At 44.9% G+C, this 10,971-nt stretch overlaps 1 long non-coding RNA gene across 1 annotated transcript; it reads right to left on the bottom strand.

The window, feature by feature from the left end:
• Positions 1 to 2,194: 2,194 nt before the first annotated feature.
• LOC310837068 lies at positions 2,195 to 9,958 on the bottom strand. Its single transcript, XR_014560402.1, has 3 exons — positions 9,869 to 9,958; positions 5,945 to 6,001; positions 2,195 to 2,309 (listed from the first exon to the last, which is right to left on the bottom strand). It is a non-coding gene; the product is annotated as an uncharacterized lncRNA (long non-coding RNA).
• Positions 9,959 to 10,971: the final 1,013 nt, after the last annotated feature.

Genomic DNA, 10,971 nt, shown 5'->3' with positions numbered 1-10,971 from the left:
AGGCTGTGGCATGATGGGTGGGTTTGTGCCTTGAAGGTCTCCATGGCTGGAGGCTGGCTGATGTCTGGCGATGGACCTGGTGGAAGCTGGCAAATGTTGGGAAATGGAAGCCAGTAGCATTCACATTTGGATAATGGTGGACACTGCAATTCCTGAAACAGACTGTTGTTTGGGATGTAAGCAGTTCAAACTCAGCTTTGGAAGCCCGTTGACAGAAACTGTGTGGATATTTGTGGATTGAAACTGGGGGCATATACGTGTGTGAATGGAGAGTGGCTGATGAGTGAATGTGTTTCCATGTGTGAATGGGAGGTTTTGAATGCTGCTGAGGCGAATGGTATGTGTCTGGGTGCATTGGGCTGGCATAGGTAGCCCACCAGATGTGACATTCCTGGGAATTATGTGACAGGAGCCAGCTCCAGGTACAGGGTGGAAGGATGAACCAGCCCAGTGGCCATTCAAAGGTGGAAGCCAGTGGAAGTTGGCAGGCTGAAGTCAGGAATGAAACTGCCAGGCAGATGCCAGTGAAAGTCCCTGATGATATTGTTGGGTGGTAGCCCTCCCTGTTCCTGCATTTGCCATGGGAGATGTAGCATCCCAGTTCTCTGGAGCAACCCTCCCTAGTGCACACAAAGGGTGGACTAGAAATGTTTTTAAGGAGCAAGCCCAGCCTGAGGAGGCAGCTCAGGGGAACAGCTGGAGACCCAGGAGGGAAATCTAGGTCTATTCCCTCCTATCCACTTGAGTTGCCAACACTTTGTTTTCTTGGGGCTCCTGTGCCTGCCTCACCTTGATAGCTGACAGAAAAAAATAAAAATAAAACAACAATTGATTTTGTCACTCGGAACCCAGCATTACCAATAAACCTGTAAGGACCCCCAGAGGTTAAAAAGACCACTTAGGTGAACTGTGCCTGCTGGCAATTATTCCCTCAGGAATAATTGCTGTCAGCTTTTAGAAGAAAGAGACAAGTTGCTATGTAGAGGCTCAGCATGTGAGCTACAATGAGCCACAGAGACTTGAGTTTTATTCGCACCTCTGCTCTGAAACTCAAGAAAAAGTTGTGGGGAGGGGGATAGGCTCTTTCTTCAATTCCCCTCCCTCCCATCCACCTATTTACAACATCATCCTCCCTGACAGTTCTCTAACCTTTCTGAAATCCTTTCAGCTGGCATGGTTTAATATTAAGCGTCTGCCCTTCTTCAAGGAATATAGGACCCTGACTTGTACCCATCAATATATGGTCCCATGGTGATCCCAAAGTCCTACTGAGTTGCCAGCACAGCTCCCCATCCTCCCCACTCCCCAACACTGACATGGGATCTGAAGTCTAAATCTGAGGAAGCTGTTCCAGGCTGTGTACACCCCATACATTTATAGCACATTTATAGCACAAGCCATGAGGGACCACAGAGCAACTATGTGAAGACAGATTGGTGAGGGGGCAGGAGCCATGAGGAGAGTCATGGCAGAGACAGAAAACAGAGGCGCCATGAGGCGAGAGGTGGAGTCTAAAGTTGGCTCAGCCACAAGGAGATGAGACTTGTTTCTGCGTGACAAGAGAAGAAGCTGCATTTGTGTTTAGATGAGGAGAATCCTGGGAGAGAGCACCATGGTCCCGCTTTTAAAGAGTCATGGTTTCAACTCAAAGAATCCTAGTTATACCTGGATTTTAAGACTTCACACTGGGGACTGTAGTTTGTTAAGGGTGCTGAGGGTTGTTGAGAGGACCCCTATACATCTCACAGAGCTTTAACTTCCAGAGTTCCTTGCAAAGAAGGATTGCCAGTTAAGCAACTCTGAGATTGTAGGATTGATTGCGAGGAGTTTCATAGGATGCTTCACAGAATGAGAGCATAAAGAGTATGTGTGAATGGCATCTACCAGCTGGCTTGCTCCTCATGACCAAGATGCAAAAAAAGAGGAGGCAGTTTCAATGCAGAATCCAACTCCCCCTACTTGAGATTAAGGTAGAGCTTCCAGTGGCTCAAAAATTTAGTCCAGCCTGAGTATTATAAGCCATAGAATGAAACCCTTCTCCTAAATTCTTAGTAGGGCAAACTGTGGTTGCTTGGTGGTGAAAGAAGGAGGCTCTGCTAATCCATTTACACCTTTCTTTCTTTTTAAAAAAGTGGGGCACAGGCCAAAATGGAATAGGTGGAAAACATAAGCCCCCCCCCCACCGCAACAGTACCTGCATGGGACACGCCATGGAAACACTTCTGTCAATTTCAGTGGGCTTTGATTGAAGCGGCAAAAGGCCATTTTAATTCGCAGCAGGTTAACGTTTTGATACCCGAAAGCTCTTCCTGAATGAAAATAGTAACAGCCAGAAGAGATTATGCTGCTTATATTTATGATAACCCCAAGCAACCATTCACAACCCTTGTCCCATGGAACTGGCAATGCTTTGATGCTTGTTATCTACAGCCCTCTAGATAAGAGAGACTTTCACCAGTTAGCATTCTTTCCTGTCATTGGGAGGTGGGACTTCTCTGCAGAGGTTATGTCTGTTCATTCTAGAGCCTAAGGAAATGTTTCGTCCATTATTTTATTCTTGCACAGCAGGGGCGGAGAACCTGTGGCCCTCCAGCGGTTCTTGGATTCCAACGCCCCTCAGCCCCAGTCAGCATGGTCCAATGGTCATGGATAATGGGAGTTGAAGTCCAGTAACAGCTGGAGGGCCACAAGATCCACATCTCTGGCTTAGCAGTATTTGAGCTCACAGTTAGTTGCTTTTTGGGGAGACTTTTTGGTTCAAAAGGTGGGACGCAATATTTTAATTACCATTTTAAATGACATTAGATCTTTTGAAACTTTGCAATGTCGTGATGTACCATATTCAACATTCTGTTCCTCGTCTGATTTGGAAGAAAGTCGATACATTTTAAATGTCAACATGGAAATGAATTCTGATCAAAGGAGGGCAAGCTAAATAGGAACACACGAAGCTTCTACATACTATGTCATATCGCTGGTGCACTCATCCCAGCCTTTTCTACTCTTGGCTGGCTGTACCTTTTCAGAGCCTCAGACAGAACGCTCTCTTCCAGTTCTGCTACTTGAGTTCCTTTTAAATTGAAGGACCTTTTGCAATGCAAAGCATGCACTTGAGTTGGCAACTCCAGCTGTGCCCCTTCCCCGAGGTTAACAATGATTCAATCTTTCCATATACTACAGAAAGAGGAGAAATTAATTTGGTTCCAGTTTTCAAGTTAACTTGCCCCGTTTTCATGTCTTGAACTGAAATGTCACATAAAATTCAGCTATCCTTTGGAATTCACTCTTCTGAATTTTCTGATACATATCTTTCTTTTTTTAAGCATACCAAGAAGAAAGCATTGGAAGGTTAGTGTATACTGAAACACACAGGTTTAGTGGAAGCAATGGGCAAAATGGCACTAGAGGAAATTGCTTCGTGGGGTATGTCTGTCTTAGGCAACATTGCACACAAAAATGTGCCTATTAGGAGGAATACATGTGAAAATGAATACACATTTTCTGTTCAGTTCATAAGTTTAGTGTTCCATCCGAAGACCATACAAAACTGTAGCAATATTATTAATAAAATAATACAGAACATACATAGCTTGATTTCAGATTAAACCTCCGAATTTTATCCAACTCCTTTTTCCTGATTTTATTTTATGCAGCCAGTGTACAGAAGGGCACTCTCTGTATTACAAAGCTATTAGTGCCTCTCGAAAGAAACCAAACAATTTATGCTGGGGTGTAACTGCTTGCATGTGTAAAGTGAACTCTTGGGTCTCTACACAAGGGTCAGCCTAACAGATAATGAGTAACGTTTTGTGCCTGAGGTTGTCCACAGATACAAAGTTTGTCTGTATACAGCCATCCAAGACTGCAGTGAGCATCACTTGGAAATGCAGCCCAAGGAAACTGGTGAAAGTTTGGTCAGATAACTACCGTATTTTTCGCTCTATAACACGCACCTGACCATAACACGCACATCGTTTTTAGAGGAGGAAAACAAGGGAAAAAACATTCTGAATGAAACAGTGGATGTATCATTTTTGTGCTTCATGCTGTGGCCACAGACATGTGATCTGATGGTGAATTTGGGCTGACCCTGTGCATCCATGTGACCCTGTGCAAAAATCCTGAGAATCCCTGTGCATCCATGGTTTGTAACCACGTTTTTGCACCATTGCAGCCCCAGGCAACAGTGGGTGCGTGATTTTGGGGGGGCAGGCTGTAGCCATGGACATGCTATGTGCTCTGATGGTGAATTTGGGCTGACCCAATGCAAAGATCCTGAGGATCCATGTGGATCCATGGTTTGTAACCATGTTTTTGCACCATTGCAGCCCCAGGCAACAGTGGGTGCGTGATTTTTGGGGGGCAGGCTGTAGCCATGGACATGCTATGTGATCTGATGGTGAATTTGGGGTGACCCAATGCAAAGATCCTGAGGATCCATGCTTTGTAACCACATTTTAAGTGGGGAGCGAAGGAAAAACAAAGAAGGGACATTAGAGGGGTGTGCAGAGAAGCAGCTGGCTAAGAATGCAGGAGAGGGATTTAACGGGAGGGAGGAAAGAAAGGCAAAAGTTTCCCCCCACCCAAGCCAGCCATCTCTCTCTCTCTCTCTCCCCCTCTCCCTCCCCCCTCCCTCCCCCCCTCTCTCTCCCTCCCCCCTCTCTCTCTCCCTCCCCCTCCCCCCTCTCTCTCTCCCTTCCCCCCTCTCTCTCCCTCTCCCCCAGCAGCACCGGAGCTTGCCTGGAGGGGAGGGGCTTTCCCTGCTCTTTGTTCCGTTTCAGCAAACACAGCAACGAAACAGAGGAGTGTGGGCAGTAAGACCCTGAGGCAGAATGCAGGAAAGCAGCCGCTTCCTCTTTTCAGGTTTCGCTTATCCGTGCAGCGTGCAGCGCCGCGATTTGATTTTTGCATGATTTTTCGGCTCCAGGGACCACACATTCGCTCTATAACACGCACAGACATTTCCCCTTCCTTTTTAGAAGAAAAAATCTGCGTGTTATAGAAGGAAAAATACGGTAGCTGTAAAATGCTCTGTTCTTGAGAGTGCATACCAAGGGGGGGGGGGGAGCTGTGTTTCTGTTTAGCTGTAGGTCCCTTCTGAGTTCTATCCAGAAGAGGCAATCCCTTATCTGACATTTATTCAAGGCCCAAGCAGAGCTCAATTCTGAAAATTAGTAATAGTCTCAAACAACCAACTCTGGTATCATTCAATTCCATATAGCACAGTGCAGGAAAACACTCAATGGGCATATTAGCAATTCTTTTAATATACTTTAACTGAGTGCAGTCTGCTATTGCCTTAATTGTTGGCTACTCAGATTAAGTATGAAGAAGAGCTGCTGATATTCTTGATGATAGAGAGTATAGCTTCCCAAAAAAAGTTATTCTGCATTGTTTCCAAAACTTTAATGGAGTTCAGGACAGAGCTCCAGATTTCAACATCGTAGAGTATTTGACTTAGCACTTTGCTACCAAATATATTTAGGGCAAAGTAATTCAGAAATGGGACGCAGGTGGTGCTGTGGGTTAAAGCCTCAGCGCCTAGGACTTGCCGATCGAAAGGTTGGTGGTTCGAATCCCTGCGGCGGGGTGCGCTCCCGCTGCTCGGTCCCAGCGCCTGCCAACCTAGCAGTTCGAAAGCACCTCCGGGTGCAAGTAGATAAATAGGGACCGCTTACCAGCGGGAAGGTAAACGGCGTTTCCGTGTGCGGCTCTGGCTCGCCAGAGCAGCGATGTCACGCTGGCCACGTGACCCGGAAGTGTCTCCGGACAGCGCTGGCCCCTGGCCTCTTAAGTGAGATGGGCGCACAACCCCAGAGTCTGTCAAGACTGGCCCGTACAGGCAGGGGTACCTTTACCTTTACCTTTACCTAATTCAGAAATGGATGAATGGAATAATGAGAAACTGGGCAAAACTGAAAGAGACAAGATTGTGCTTCCCTACCCGTGCTTACTGTCCCTCTAGTGACTGGTTCTCTTCTCCTGTTCTTTTCTCCTGAACCTAAAGATAAGAAGAAGCAAAAGAATTTCATTTAATTTCTCCCTTCTCACCCCTGAAAGTGCTTTGCTAGATTTCAGCCACCAGCATTTAGGTGGGTGGGTTTTTTGGGGGGAGGGGGTTGTTCTTTAAGTTTGCTTTGGGAAATTAGCCAACTATACATATTTCTGCATTGCAGAGGTTTGGACTAAATGGTCCTCAGAATTTCTTCCAAGTCTATGATTTTATACTATTGCTATGAACACAGCTGAATGAGTTAACCCGTTGCTCAACCTTTAGGTACATGCATTGCATGCAGTGGATAAGAGAATTAGACAGCAGATGATGGGAAAGATCCCCATCTTAGATGCCAGAAAGTCACTTTTAGCCAGAACAGACAATACTGAGCTCAATGGACAAATAATCAAACCAAGCATAAAGAAGTTTTCTATTTTTCTGCATAACAGATTGCCAAGATCTGAACAAGGCATCTCTTCTTTCAGCAAGATGGTCCATGAAACACTTCCTTTTAGGGCAACTGGTCCATGAAACTTGCATACCTGATGCTATCGTGGAGACCCCACACCAGCAATGCCTGAAGATGCTGGACCAGATAGAGGTTTATGGATAGCATGTTGTGGATACAATTTGCAGCACCAAATCCATTTCCTGTTCTTTGTCTCCACGCCCCCCTCCCTTGCAGTGAGCAGCTGAACATTAAATTGGCAGCAAAATCCATTGCAGACCCCCCCAGAGACTCATTAAAGACTCAGATAACTCTGACATTGAGCACAATGGCTTCTGCTTGATCGGCTATGCCAATTTCTCAGATGTACAGAAGGCAAGATGGGAAACATATTTCTTATTAGGGCACACATGTAATGAGGCAATTGCTAAAATGCTCTGGACAAGACTACCTATTAGATGTTTCTTGCAGTCTGACTACTTTTGAACCAAGTGGGTTTCAGCTCAAGGCGGAATGAATTGACATTTCAGTTTGACACTGTTACTATTGGTGGCAGTTAAGTAAATGATCCTGTTAGGATCCCATGCTTTTAAAAAAACATATCCTATGACAAAAATCTAATAACTAATCATACTGACAGGATGTGTGTCAATGTACTTTTTGTGCTTCTGTGACTTTACTTTGCACACATGCAGTTTAGCAGCTGAGCCAGAGGAGAGGTTGGAATATACAGTAACGCCCACTAAGGGTGGTTGCTCCCCCCCGCGTCAAGTTTCTAGCCCTCTTGATTGCAGAGGAAAGCTTTGAAAAGACTGAACAGTGTCCCTGTAGCTCAGTGGTAGAACATTTGCTTTGCATGCAGAAAGTCTAATCTCCAGCGGTGTCTCCAGATATGGCTGAAAGAGGCCCCTACCTACCCCTACCCGAAAGTTGTTGAGCTTTCACAAAAACGCAAAGAGAGAGAGAGAGGTTTCTCGATTGATTTGCCTAAGATCTGCCTTTCGAAAAGTTCCCCCGGATGTCTGGTAACATCTAGGAAAATCCAGACGTATGGCGGCCCTAACATAGACCAATGGTCTGACTCTATATATGGCAGCTTCGTATGTCCTCCCATCCCCTCTATTCCCATAGGTTTCCAGTTGTAGAAAGTGAGCCAGGCTACCCCAGACTGTTTCTGTCTCATTGGCCAGTTATATCCCTGCATCCGTCTCTAATCAAACAGACCAATATTTAATTTCTACAGAGGGCAAACAAATGCAGTTTTCTTTCCTCCTCCTCCCTCCTCTCAAAATGGCATCTGAGTCCCCTGATAGCCATCTGCTTCTCTTCCCATCTGCGATGGATGTAGTGTTATAATTGGACATACGATTTTGACACCTACTAAGAAGAACTGCCAGCTTCTGTAGCCAGTTTTAAGCCAAGGCTTCTTTGCTGTCCTCCCAAACAGGCTTCTTATTAAGGGACTGTCAAAAGGTGGGGTGAGTGAAGGGTTAACAAGGATTCTTGTCTGGACTAAAAAGAGAAAAAGCAATTATCGCCCCCCTCCCCATTGCCACTCCAACATCTATTGTGGTAGGCATAGGTGGCTCCTCTTGCTGATAAAAACTATGCAATGGAAAGTTTTCCTGCTCAAGCCCCATTGAAATGAATGGGGGTTGCTCAAGAGCACTGCTGCATTGACCCATAATGAATTGCTTCAGCAGCAACAAAGCCAGGAGTTACCATGATTTGCAGGCAGGGATGAGGGAGGATATGGGACGCAGATGGCGCTGTGGGTTAAAGCCTCAGCGCCTAGGACTTGCCGATCGAAAGGTCGGTGGTTCGAATCCCTGCGGCGGGGTGCGCTCCCGCTGCTCGGTCCCAGCGCCTGCCAACCTAGCAGTTCGAAAGCACCTCCGGGTGCAAGTAGATAAATAGGGACCGCTTACCAGCGGGAAGGTAAACGGCGTTTCCGTGTGCGGCTCTGGCTCGCCAGAGCAGCGATGTCACGCTGGCCACGTGACCCGGAAGTGTCTCCGGACAGCACTGGCCCCGGCCTCTTAAGTGAGATGGGCGCACAACCCCAGAGTCTGTCAAGACTGGCCCTTACGGGCAGGGGTACCTTTACCTTTACCTTTATGAGGGAGGATATTCAACTCAGTTCACATTTATTTCACCTTTTAGTTTTATTTCAGCAATTTGCATACCGCATAATCACAGTCATCTCTAAGCAGTGCACAGGAGACCAGCTGCAGAGGGCAAAAGATGAGTGAAAACTGTGAAATTAGAGTTGATTTTAAAAACCTGCTGGGATAAATAATAATAAAAATAGGCCTTCAGGAAGTACAAGAAGTTCAACAAGGAGAGGACCTGTCTGACTCCAACTGGAGGCAAGTTAAGCAAAATTGGACCATAATACTGAACACAAGACTCTTTTGGATCTAAGCTGTGCAACCAAGCTATGGGGGACCATTAACAGTGACTCCGCTGAAAACCTAGGAAATTGAACAGGGATATAAAAAGCATCAGGTGGTCCTTGTAAATTAATACAGGAACCTTGAACCTAACCAGCTAGTATATGAGCAACTAGTTCAAGCTTTGTAGAGTTATGTGCTGGCAATTATTAAATGGACACAAGATTTGGGGCATAATATACAATTTGAAGATTGGGAAAAATTATGGAAAGTGAATCTGAAATTCACGGATTGCATATTGTTGAAAGAGAACTACATGAAAATGATGTATAGATGGTATATTACACTGGTAAAAATGGCAAAAATGTATAAAACAGGATCAAAAAATTGTTGGAAATGCAAAGAGAAGGAAGGCACTTTTTACCATATGTGGTGGGAATGTAGAGTTGTAAAGAATTTTTGGGAAATGATATATAATGAACTGAAAAAAATGTTTAAAATGGCATTTGTAAAAAAGCCAGAAGCCTTTTTGCTGGGTATTTCAGGTCAAGAACGGCCAAAAGAAAAAAGAAAAATATTTATGTATGCTACAGCAGCGGCAAGAGTTTTGTTAGCAGAAGGCTGGAAGACAGGAGAAGTACCAATGAAAGAACAATGGCAAGAAAAATTGATAAATTATGCAGAATTAGCAAAGTTAACAGACAATGTACATGAAAAGGACAATAGTGATTTTAAAAAAGATTGAGAACCTTTCACAACTTACCTATAGAAACAACAAAAAGAGATGGACTCATTGGCAGGTTTCACAACTTTAAGCAGAATATGATGAAAGATAGTGTAACAACATGTATAGTTATTTAACATGCAGAAGATAACAAGTAATGAAATAAACCAGAAAGGGAAGATGAAGGAAGTCAATGGGAGGGTGGGGATTGTAAAATATAAAATTTGGATAATTTTATTTGCAATTTGCTATAACAAAGAAACCCAATAAAAATGCATTTTATTTTATCTTATTTTATATAAAAAAACCTTGCAACCTTTGCTGTCCCCTGCTCATCTTGATCTCCCAAGAGAAAGGACACTGTGGCAGTGGCTGGGCGACGTGGAATGGACAATGAAAGAAGGGTGATAACCTTATACCTCAAGTCTTTATAAAGCATGCAAGCCAGAAGGGCATGTGCCACCGATTCATTACTGCCACCTCCACAGGGACATAAGCGTTGTTTGTGTGGAATCTGTTGGAATCATCCCTCAAGTACAGCCCAGGGCAATACATTCAATCTTGAAAAAGTAAAAGCACATCTATATTTTAGAATTGCTTGGTTATACAGGTAGGTTGGCAATGCTTGGTGTAAGGGCTGCCAACGTGAATAAAATATTCGGGCCCCCAAATAAGTCCTGCCCTGTATACTCGATCATGTGACACAGCACAAAAACACAATTTGAATGGCAATGCCCATCAACTGGGTGGGGGGGCAGCCCCCTCAGATACTTTATTGGGGGGTGCGCAAGGGACCTCAGTCCCAGGGAATTGGCTCCTATCCTTTGCACTTTCTGAAACAATCTGTGGACTGAAACAGAGCGACTCTTTGAAATTTACTCCTTTATGATGGTCTGACTCACTACAAGTTATGGTTACCATTAGGTCTGATCCTGCCTGTGTGATCTCCAAAGATACAGTATGGATCCAACTCATAGCTAGTGACTGGAATTCTAGAATTGGAGAGTTGGAAGAAAGAGATACCTTGAGGTATCTAGTCCACCCCCTGCAATGCAGGACTGGGCAGCTGTCCCATATGGGGATTGAACCTGCAACCTTGGCATTATCAGCACTATGCTCTAACCAACTGAGCTATCCAGGCTAACTTAATGTGGTAAACCAAACAAAAACCTGCAAAGTTGACCGACTCAGTCCAAAGTTTTGGAACTGAGACCAGGCAAGGGTGTGCTTCCTTCCATGAGCTTGTGAGTTCCAAGTGATGGTTCATATCTCAGTGGCAGAACATTTGCTTCACCTGTAGAGTGCTGGGAATGTCCCCAGTTTGAGCCCCTGGAGAGATGCTGCCAGTCAGTGCTGGCAATACTGAACTAGATAAGCTGCTTCTGTGGACTGCAGCATCCCCATAGCTCCA

The sequence above is a fragment of the Podarcis gaigeae genome, assembly GCF_964106915.1.
Source record: "Podarcis gaigeae genome assembly, chromosome: Z".
Taxonomy (NCBI): Eukaryota; Metazoa; Chordata; class Lepidosauria; order Squamata; family Lacertidae; genus Podarcis; species Podarcis gaigeae.
This window is presented reverse-complemented; position numbering and strand designations above follow the sequence as displayed.